The following is a 12,740-nucleotide window of genomic DNA, read 5'->3' as shown; positions in this document are numbered from 1 at the left end:
ATATGATTTTTCAAAAGACTTCTAATTTTAAGGGTATTTTTGTAAGTTGCCGTAATCGAATTATCATTCTCTTGAAATTGATTTGGCATTAGACCAACGCAACATATTTGTCATTTATTTTATGTAATTTGTATTTTTGTTATTCGAGCCATCGTCAAGGTATGCATCCTGATGATATTTTCAAACGAGTCCTAAAAAATCATATAAGATTGAGGGACAAACGAATAATCCACAAAATGAGTGCTAATGTCATTTTAATGAGATTCAAATACAACAATGCTACAATGACAGCGCTTAAATACAGGGTTTGGAGCCAGAATACACTTGTCAAAAAATTGTTGGACACACAGGAATAAGGTCAACAACAACAACCATCCAGGTGCTGACACACATCACCTAGATTCAAACCCTGGATGCAGATAACGTTAGACTATTGTACAACTAATCTAATAGAAAGATTATAGATTTAGATTTTTGCATTTTCAGGTTCATGAGCTTCAATAAATCAATGCAATTTAAAATGAATTAATTAAATTATTAGGTGATCTGATAGTTGTACTAAAATGGGCGTACCCATAATTTAACTAACTGTTCATCCTTTCCAAGTATGATTTCTATGTTATGTATGGCCGTGTTTAAGGGCATATCGATTGAAATAATTTCCTAAAAATATTTTCTTTCCATTGAATCATAATGAAATACTTATGTATAAATGCATATTTTGTTTCGTATCAATATATTCATATTAGTCAATTCATTTAAAATGAAGACCTTGATACTGTCAGAGGATATGGAGCAGGGCCGGTCCTGAGAACTTTGAAACCCTGGATGACTATTTATCATGAGACCCTTATACATTATTGTTTTACAAGCATAGATACTTTAAATATTTAAATAAATAGCATACTTATATTTAAATGAAGAGTTCGTATGAAAGGAATTCTGGAAATGTTTTAAATATAAAAATAATTAGGGTAACACAGGTTGAATTTGTATTTTTTAAGCCGAGGCCTTAGGCCATTGCCTCAGTGGCTTTAGCTTATGGCCGCCTCTGATGTGGAGATAGAAATTCTATCAGAGGTATGTGTGAAAGTTTTGCTTCTTCTAAAATGCATTTGCAAAGGAGGTATTCTTTGCTTGAAACTTCCATTTTTTTGACAAAGCACACCACTCATTTTATGGATAGAATACTAAGTTTAATGGTATAGGACTATTTTTGATAAAAATAATGTTGAAAATTTGCATTTTGATACAAATGGCAAAATTATCGATTCAGAACTTTCAAGCTATAATGTAGAGTCGAGAAATAGTTATATTTTGAATTCATGCTGTGGCTTAGTATGTGTTATTTATGCTATTGGTGGTTGGAACTCTTTTATATTAAACCATTCAACAAGAGAGATGAGGCCTCTCCCACGACCTTTGCAGCACCACCAGTATGTTGATAGGCTACTCGATTATCAGGTTGCATTTGGTTTTGATTTCGAAAGAAATGATTATTGTGATTGTAAAAAAGTAATTCAAATATACACATTTTGCTCCAACTCTTGGAAGGAAAGGGATAACAATTTCCCAATCAAAATTTATAGCAATCATCAAGCAATATACTTAAATGATGCAGTCATGGGCTAGGGGACGACAAGAAAGGCTCTTGGATGATCTCATTGGACATAGTTCATGAAGACTTAAAGAAAATAATAGAGCTACCACAATCGATTCTAGAGACAGGGTTTTGAACACTAACATTACTGCATGGAACTTTCGATCTGATAGATTATTAATGTGAAATATAAGACTGATGGAAAATATGGTTGTTCGAAAAGAATGTAAAGAATAAACAGGGGCATGTGTCCCCCCACGAAAAAAGGGCCCATGTGGCCCAATTTGAGTAGAATAATTATTTTGGAAATGTCCATTAGTTGACTAAAAGTCAAATGTTTGATTTATTTTGACCAATTTAATGAAGGGTAAAATAGTCTATTGACATTGAATTAATTAAAAAAAGTTAAAAATGAGAAACAAAAATAAATAATGAAAAAAAAATTAAAAAAGACAAGAATTAAAATAAACTATCATCTTCCCCAATCTACCCTAGGCGGAAATCAAGGAAAAAAATCCCACCCCGGCCACCCATCCCTACCATCGTGCCTAAAAAAACACAATCACACCACCACCACCTTTTGGGGGCTCCAAAACCTCCTTAAACTACTTGCATTTCTACTAAGAAAATGCTTATACCTATCCCCATAGGCATGGTGCAGTGGTAAAGTAGGAGAGTTCTATACGGAGCTTCGAATCCCCGCGACAGTAGGAAGATAACATTTATGTTAGAAGCCAGTTATTCTGTGGAGGCAAAGTTATGGTGTGCTTTGATCGTAAGGGGAGTCTACAGGGAGAAGAACCCATCCCGAATGTTCGGTCAAAGTGTGTATAAGCTGTGATCACATTCGAACCAGGAGGAAGGCCATCACTCCTCAGAATTAGTCAGGCGAAATTTGGACATCTGAGTTATCAAAAAAGAAAAAGAAAAAGAAATATTTATACCTAAAGAAACAGGCCCACTGCAATTTTCAGAAGAAATCGCACCCAAACTAACCAAGAAAGCTAATGAAGTCATGTAGATCACTTATATTTCTCCACCATTAGGCCATCTCCAACATAACATTAAATTTGTACGACTTTCAGAGCATATTGTAAAGCCATCACCACTCCATTACATTAAGGGTTCGTTTGATTACAATGATGGAATTTGGGTGGAAATTTTGGAGAATTAAATTACCTAGAACTTGTTTTCCTGGAAATTGTCAATTAATGTGTTTGATTAGCATAATTTTCCACCTGAAAAATGTTGAGATTTTCTATCTTTTGATATTCGTTTGGCTTTGTTTTTCATTAAAATTGTCAATTAAAGGGACAAAATTTATTACAATTGGTGATAAAATTTGTTCTAATGGGTCCATTTGATTGCAAGGATGAAATTTGAGTGGAAAGAAAATGAATTTCATAAAATTGAATTGCCTATAAATTATTTTATTGAAAATTGTCAATTATTGTGTTTGATTGGTATAATTTTTCACGTGAAAAATGTTGAAATAAAAGTATTTTTTGGTATTTGTTTAACTTTATTTTACATGAAAATTATCAAATAAAGGGATAGAATTTATTGGTATTGGGGATAGAATTTGTTTCCATTTAAAAAAAAAGAGTCAACAAAATCATCTATCTTTTGGTAGTCGTTTGATTTTGTTTTATATGAAAACTGTCAATTAAAAGATTCTTTTTTATTACAATTAAGGATATAATTTGTTTCTATTGTAAAAATAAATAAATAAAATATGGCAGCATAGGCTAGAAAACCAATTCCCATCATATCCTTGAAAACCAAGAAAATGTCCATGTGGCAAGAAAATCAAATACTTGAAAAAAATATGTTATCAAACAGTCAAAAGTGAAAGTTGGAATTTGAATTCCATTTTTCATGGAAAATAATGGTCTATAAACGGACCCTAATTGCCAAAAAATAAATAAAAAAACTTGAAATTCTGAGAATTGATTTTCCACAAAACCATGGAAATGGCACATGTGTGGAGGCAAGTTGAAAAACAAATTCCATGGAAATTTCTTGTAATCAAACACACAAAAATGATGGAAAATTTTTCCTTGGAAAATGGACCAATCAAACAGGCCTTAAATGAAGCATATTTTCCTTTTTTTTAATTCACAACAATTGATTTATTTTAGAAATTATTTAATTACAAATTATTTTACTAGTAAAATTAATAAATTAAAAATTATATTTAATAAATTAAAAATGTTAATTAATTCTAAAAAATGAAAAATTATAGCTACGATGTCAAAACCTTCCACTCTATTGCAACTTTTACCCTAACATTTCATTTGTGACACCTACAATTCCAATATATATGTTCATAGTGACATAATTTTCACAAAGTTGGCAAATATATTTGTTGGGCCTTTTGACCCCAATACAAGAAATAATCACACAAACCGAAACCACTAAGCACAAAACAGTAAAGTATCAACGTAAGAATGATCACTTCAGCAAACGCCTACTCTAGGAGGCTCAGAAGTAAAAGCCCGTCATTATGTGCAAGAACCTCCCAAATGAGAGTAAAAGTTTGGATTACAACAATCAGACCTTCGACTTAAGAATAGATCATTGATCTATAATAGATCTCACAATAACCTACACTTATTCGATGCAAGACCAGACTAAAGTGCAGTAATGTCCTTAAACAATTCAAATTTGACCCAAAAGGCCCTAAAATATCCTGTCAAGAACACTATCCACAACCAACACTACATTCGTACTTCACAGTAGACCAAAGGCCACAAATCAAGGCCAAAATTTGATATAGAACACAGAACTAACCATAGATCTGATTTTTAGAGGAGAGAGGATTAGAGAGATAAAAAGTGCTAGAGCCAGTGAAGAAGACCAAGAGAATGAAAAATGAAAAACTCCTCTTTCTTATCGGGTTAACCCGAAGGAGTAAACCAAAACCATTTTAATCCACAGCTGTGGATATTAAATCAACGATTCAAATTAGAAGCAACAAACACAGATCCATGTGAAGGCAAATAAGCTAATAATTTTGAGCCACGTGGAAAGGCAATCTTTATAGTCGATCATTTTCAACTTCGAAAACGTATATTGGGGTTCCAGAAAACACACTTTTACAATATTCACCTTGTTTTTCCAAACCCCTAACTCTCTCTAGTTGCTCCATGCATATGACGGTATTTTACCCTACATCATTGCCCTAGGTAACTGCAAAAGATTAATCCATATTAATATGTAATAAAGATAAACTAGATTTAAACTTGCCAACAATTAGAATTTTTGTTCTCATATCAGATGGGTTCACATCGGTATGAATTTTTTCAAGAATAACCTCACCACATGCAATTTTCTCATATATGAAATGGCATTTTACCTTAATATATTTAGATCTCTCATGATAAACAGGATTTTTACATAAAAACAAAACACTTTGACTATCGGTGAAAATTATCGACGACTCTTGCAAAAAATTCAATTTTCCCAAAATTTCCTTTAATCGGATACATTCTTTTACAAATTCAGTTATTGTTACATATTTAGCTTCTATGTTGGATAATGTGATAATAGATTGAAGTTGTGACTTCCATGTGATGCAATTATCACCAAGTGTGAAGAAATAGGCTGTAGTAGACTTTTTTTTGTCTTTATCACTAGCAAAATCTGAGTCTACATACCCGTTCAGAGTAAGCTGTTCAGATCTCTTTTCAGACACCAATCCCATAATTATGTCTTGGCTATGTATCTTAGAAGCCATTTTAATCCCTCCCAAGATTTTTGTGGATTAGACATGAATCTATTTAAGAAACTTATAGCATAAGCCAAATCAGGCCTAGTAGTAATCATAGAAAACATGAATGATCCTATGTCATTAGCATATGGGATATTCTTCACTTCTTTCATTTCATTTTCATTTTTAGGTGATTGAGATGATGATAGATTCATATAGGCTGCAAAAACTACATTAACATGCTTAGCTTCTTTCTTGCCATATTTGGTTATAACCTTGTTCAAGTAAGTACTTTGTGTTATAGTTAAAATATTCTCTTGCCTACTTTTGTTAATAACCATTACCAAAACTTTTCTTGGCATTTTTCAAGTCTTTCATATCACATTTAGACTTTAAAAGCTTTTTAAGTCTTAAAATTTCAATTTTGCTAGTGCTGGCCAATAGCATGTTATCAACATATAAAAGTAAATAAACTTCACTGCCAGCCCTATTATTATTGTAGTATAAACAGTGATCATATTCACTTATTTTGAAACCAATCTTCAACACATATGGGTTAAAGCTAATGTACCATTGCATTGGGCTTTGTTTGAGCCCATACAATGATTTTTACAACTTGCAAATATAATCTTCCCTTTTTCTTCACCTCAAACTCTCGGGGTTGACTCATATAGATCTCATCATCTAACTCATCGTGTAGAAAAGCCCTCTTGACATCTTGTTGTTCAAGTTTCCAATTGAATTGAATAACCAGTGCAAGAATAATCCTATGGTCTTGTATTTGACAATCGAGGAGAAGATCTCATTATAGTTAACATCCTCCTTTTGAGTAAAGTCTTTGGCTACAAACCTAGCTTTATATCTCAAAGGGTCAGATGACGCAATCCCATCCTTTAGTTTGAAAATCCATTTACATTGAACAACTCTTTGATTTTTAAGTTTCTTTACTAATTTTCATGTGTTTTTTCAAGTAAAGATTTTATTTCTTCTTTCATTGTATCTTTTCATTTCTCAGATCTAAGGCTATTAATGGCTTTTTAATAAGATGAAAATTCTGAATGCTCTAAAGATTCACCTGAGATAAGGGCAAAGTCAATCAAGTTATTTATTTCATATATTGGATTTGGTTTGACTTGTCTCCTTTCCATATCTCTAACCAATTGATAATTTTGAGCACTTGTCTCAATAGTGGTAGTATTTGGGCTTTCAATTTAGGTCTCAACCTCAGTTTTGAGGTGGATCTACTTCACTTTCATCTGTGTTAACAATATTTTCATCAAATTGTTGAACACCAGCTTCAATATTTTCAAGTTGAGTGGGGTTTAGCCTTGTTAGCTTCACCTCACTCAATGAAGTAGTCTCTTTAGTTTGCTCTTTTGAATTATCAATTTTATTCTTTATACATGGCATTTCAGATTCATTAAATAACACATTTATGCTATTAATGATCTTAATGCCTTGTGCACCAAACACCCACAATATGTACCCTTTTACACCTTTAGTAGCTCTAAGGTGCAACTTTCTCTCAACCTGATGCGCATATGTCGCACATCCAAACACTCTAATGTGAGAAAAGGTTTGGGGGCCTTCCGGTCCAAACTTCTTATGGAGTCTTAAATAAAACATAACTACATGAAGATCGATTTATAAGATAAGCAGTTGTAGTGACAACCTTAGCCCAAAAACCTTTAGCTAATCCAGAACTGATTAGCATACATCTAATTTTGTTCATTAGAGTTCTGTTCATTCTTTCAACGACCCCATTTTGTTGAGATGTGTGCTTAACGGTTTTGTGTCTTACAATTCATTTTTGTTTGCAGAAGTTATCATACTCAGCATTACAAAATTCCAATCTATTATCAGTTCTTAGAGTTTTTAACTTCTTATCGAGTTAATTCTCCATCATCTTTAACCAAGTTTGAAATTTTTGAAATGCCTCATTTTAGATTTCAATGGATAAGTCCAAACCTTTCTAGAGTAGTCATCAACTATAGAAATGAAGTACTTATTTTCTCTAAAGGTAGGATGATTTTTTGGTCCCTATAAATTTGAGTGGACATAGTCTAGGGGCTAGATGTGGTATGTGATCAAACCTCAAAGCTCACCCAATGTGACTCGCCCAACACACATGTTTCAAAAAATTCAAGGGCCTCAATCATATCTTTCCCAAGTAAATTTTTGGTTACTTAGATACTTCAAACCCTTATTTCCTATATGTCCCATTCCTTTGTGCTATAATTCAGATTTGTTTCAATTATGGTTAAAGATATAGCATCTTGAGAAGTAACAGTCTCTCCCATAAGATAGTACAATCCATTTCTTTTTTATCCTTTATCGATTACTAAAGATCTCTTTATAACTTTTAAAATGTTATTTTCAGACTTGAAAGAAGACTGTCAAATCAGAACCAACGGCAAAATTATTCAATTTTCCATTATTTTAGTCCTTTAGTTTTTTCTTCCATTCAAAGCAATCTCGTTTAAAGTGGCCTAACTTCCCACTATGATAACATTTCTAATTGCTTTTATCTCTTGTTTTAGATCTTGATTTTAATCTTCTGTTATTGAAGTTAATTTCTTTCTTCTCAATTCTTCCTCTTACAGACACGCTTTTCTCTCTTGAACTTGTTCTAGATTCTTTCTTGACCTTCAATTCCCGAGATCTTAAAGCATTATTGACAATGGGTTGTGTTAGGTCATCTCTTCAGTATTTTATCGCATTTTTAATATTCTTGTACGAATCGGGTAGTGAATTAAGAAAGATCACCACAAGGTCCTCATCCTTAAATTTTTTGTCATTTTGAGCAATGCTCTTAGCTAGGATGTTGAAATCACTCAAATTAGTTTTCAAGCCCTTCCCAGTATCCATTTATCTTATTAGGCAGTATCTTAGTTAGAAATAAACCATCTAATGCAGTCCACAAGTCTCTAGGGGTTTTATGATCTTCTACTTGTCTGACTATGTTATCAGATAAGTGCAATATGATAGGAGTTTATGCCATTTCATTTATATCTAGAATTTCATTAGGCTTAGCTTTCGATTCAGAAAAAAAAAAAAAAAAAAGGTTCAGGATCACCTAGGATTGTAGCAACTCTTTGTTGGACTAATATGGCCCTCATTTTTGTTTTCAATTGGAGTAATCTTCCCTTCCATTGAATTGTGACGATTCGACATTCGAACCCATTGCAGGTTCTGTAAAGAGTGGCTATTACTTGTGGACATAAGTGATTTTTAATATGAAAAATTACTTAAGTTGTAAAAAAGGTTTTGAAAAACAGTTTTGCAATTACTGATAGGTAAGCTGATCTTAGAATGAAAAACAATAGTAATATGATATGCCTTGACTGCAATAGCAACAAGAAGAATTAAATCCAATCAATTAAGGTAAAAAAAAAAAAAAAGAACCCCTGAACATGCTTCTATTCCAATTAAATAATTTATTCAATTCTTGAATAAATCAAATTATAATAATATTCACATTTACTATTTAACTCCTGCTAATCAGATGCTGGAAATGTAATTGGAACAGCCTCACCAAAATATAGTGTATTAATAACATTAAATCCAACTCCAGTGCTTATTACAGAACTGGAACACCAAACCCTAGCTTCCAGGAAACTCCGTTCAATTCGAGTTATTGAACTGTATAGATCAAAACCACATCAATATGATAATACTTAAATCAAATTCGCAAATGCCTTACCTACGCCTTACGAGACTTTGATACTAGTTTGTTGGGCTTTTCGACCAATACACGAAATAATCACACAAATTGAAACCACCAAGCACAAAATAGTAAAATATCAACGCAAGAATGGTCACCGAGTTCGGCAAAAGCCTACTCTAGGGGCTCAGAGGTAAGAACCCATCACTATGTGCAAGAACTTCTTAAGAAAGAGCAAAAGTTTGGACTACAACAATCGGACCTTCAAATTAAGAATAGATCTTCGATCTATAATAGATTTCGCAATAACCTATACCTTTTCGATGCAAGACCCAGACTAAAGTGTAGTAATGTCCTTATACAGTTCAAATCCGACCCAAAAGGCCCCAAAATATCTCGTCAAGAACATTATACACAACCAACACTACAGTCGGACTTCACAGTAGACTAAAGGCTACAAATTAAGGCCAAGATTTGATATAGAACACAAAAATAACCATAGGTATGATTTTCAGAGGTGAGAGGATTATAGAGATAAAAAGCGCTAGAGTTAGTGAAGAAGACCAAGAGAATGAAAAATGAAAAACTCCTCTTTCTTATCGGGTCAACCCGAAGGAGTAAACGAAAAAAAAACCATTTTAATCAACACCGTGTATATTAAATTAACGGTCCAAATTAGAAGCAACAAACACAGATCAATGTGAAGGCAAATAAGCCGATGATTTTGAGTCACATGGACAGAAAATCTTTAAAATCGGTTTTTTCACTTTTGAAAATGTGTTTCGGACTTTTAGAAAACACACTTTTACAATATTCTTGAGCTTCAAAGGAAAAAAGAATTAAAAAAAAAACATATATAAATCAAGAAATTTGCATGATTGGTTCCAAGAATGGTGGTGCATCAGAGTTAGAGTTTGAAAATATTAGTTTACATAAATCTGATACTTGTGGTATTGGCAGAATTGGGATTAGAAAATGGTGTTGGAAGATCTGAGGATGGTGGTGTTTGTGAAGAGGTGTGGTGGTGATAGTGGTAGTGGTGATAATCAGGGACAGAGCCAGAAAATAATTATGGGGTACGCTAAAATTTCAAATTCTAAATAAATTTACGTTATAAGAGATCGAGTTTATGAGACTACACTCACTTAAAAAAATATAAATTGATAGAAGTATGATAAACATAAGCAAATGTTATATATCCTCTAATCAAATTAAAAAAAAAAAAAAAAATAAACTCAATGAGTACTATTCGAAAGAATTTTACAACCAGTTGTTCCAAATAATTGAAAGTTTTGGACAAAAAAGACAACCGAAAATACATTATTATACGTCATTGTTCTTAAAATATTATTTAATGTGGACATCAATCTTTTATACCAACACATTTCACGGTGTAAGAAATCAAATGAAAGTGGGAAAAAAAAGAATTTTAAGGGTAAAAAAAATTGTTTCTTTCACGTCCATGTTTAATCAACTTCTATAATATACATATAATCTTATTATTTTGCATATGAATAAGTTCTTTCAAATAATTTTTTATGAGATTAAATATAAAGTAAGTTACTTATTTTGATAGTAACATCTATTTCATGGTCAAAATAAATAAGTTTCTTTCTTGTAAGTATGGATAAATTATATATGAAAATATTTTTAGAACAAAAAATTTAATTACTTTAAGCTCAGCCAAACATTTAATGTCTCCTACTATTAAAATAAGTAATTTATTTTAACTCTAATCAAAACAATTTTATTTATTATAAATATATAATTACAATTAAAACATGCATTAAATAAAAATCAAATTTTGTAATAAATTGTCACATTTCATTAATATCATATTTGGATAATATATTTGGGCCAATTTAACTAAAAAAAATCCTTTTCTCTTACTAGCCCAGCTAGGGGTGGAGCCAGATATTTTTTCCAGTGCGTCAAAATTTTAAGTATCGGCTACAGTGATTTTTTGGTTGAAATTAGTCTATGAATAAAAAAAGCTTTATGTGATCAATGTAGAGTATATTTTTTAACAACGGATAAAATGGTGGAGATCCATTGTACAAACAATAAATTGATGGGCCAATAAATTCATAATAGGGCCTATTTTTTTTTTTTTTTTTCCAAAAGCCTAACTAAAGAGACGGCCCAAAATTTAAAAAAATTGGCCCAACGAAACTCTTCTTCCTCCATCCCTTTTTCTTCCATGTCGTCCATCCCTTGTTCTTCTCTTCTGCAACTATAATGTGTTACTCTTTTTCTTCTCTGTCGACAACTGTAAGTGTAACAACTCTTCCTCCTTCCCTTCTTTTGTGTCGGCAACTCTAACTCTTCTTCCTCCAGCCACTTTTTCTTCTTCTTTCTTCCCTTTTCTTCTTCTTGGTCCAGTGTCGGCACATTGAAGTTTCCTGTGTCAAGTCAAAGTCCAGTGCAGGCATCCAGGGCCGGTCATATGATTTTTGCGGTCTGAGGGGAACTTCAAAAAATTAGGCCTCCCAAAATCATTGTAAATACAAAATTCAATAGTGTATTATGCAATATATTGCTAATCTAGAGCTCCAAACTCATATTTAGGAGGCATAGTGTATAAGTCTATATCTAATGCCTAATCATTAACTTAAAAGACAATTATAAATTATCTCAATCATACAATTAGAGTGTGTATGATTGGCATGAGAAATATCACCTAGAAAAGAAAATGTTTTCCTTATTTTGAGGAAAACAAAATCCACTTCCACCCAAGGAAAATATTTTCCTTAAAAACAAAGAAAATTAGGTGTATTTTCAAAAATTGAAAAATGTTTTCCATGGAAAAAAGTAGCAATCAAATACCCCAAGTAGAAATTTCGTTGGAAAACTAATATTTTCCATGGAAAATAAATGTAATCAAACTTACCCCTAGATTTTTCAATATAGATACTATGTGTGTTTGTGCAATTGATACTACAATAACCAATCACATAAGCTGATCAGTCTGCAATTATATAAATTGACAAGGTTTCAAACATTTTCAATATATTCAATAACAAGTCAGGGCAAGCAATTACTTACCTAAGAAGTAGAATTTCGACGAAAATTATGAAATCGCACCCTTGAGAATTCCGCCGTCATAACTCGTAAAATTAAAATAAAAATTTAAGATCAAACACCAATACAAATATACAATTTTGTTGCATTGATCTATTCATCAAAATTCAAAATCCTATTACAAATTACAATTTCTTTAAAAATCCTACGAAATCAAAAATCCTATTTAACTATTTTTCAAAAAGAAACCAAATCATAGATAAGATCTTCCCATGTTAAATGCAACAAAAAGTTACTAGCACATAAACACAACATTGATATCAAACGTGGCTTGGGAAAATTTGCTTGCTTTACATAATAAAATATGGAAAAAAAAATAAAAAGTGCCAAAACAAGCCTGCATGACACACACAGAGCTTGAACCCATCCAATCTTGACCCATTTTACCAGACATTGGATCCATACATGATAATGTCTTTATCACTATATCATTAACAAGCATACATGACACACCCAGTTCATAAACAAACAACCATACACCCAAAATCAAACTCTATAAATCCTTTTAACGGAAAATTAGAAGCCACAGTGCCGAGCAAGGGCGACACAAATCAGATTACCTAATGCAGGGGCTGCGTGGGCAATCGATAGGCGATTCTTTGAGATCAAAGAAGTGAGAAGATCACGTTTTGTAACTTCATTTGGGTTTTTCAATAATTTTGATTTTGATTTGTTGGAGTGAG

The sequence above is a fragment of the Olea europaea genome, chromosome 19 (assembly GCF_002742605.1).
Source record: "Olea europaea var. sylvestris chromosome 19, O_europaea_v1, whole genome shotgun sequence".
Taxonomy (NCBI): Eukaryota; Viridiplantae; Streptophyta; class Magnoliopsida; order Lamiales; family Oleaceae; genus Olea; species Olea europaea.
The sequence above is the reverse complement of the archived record's forward strand: the minus strand, read 5'-3'. Positions refer to the sequence as shown.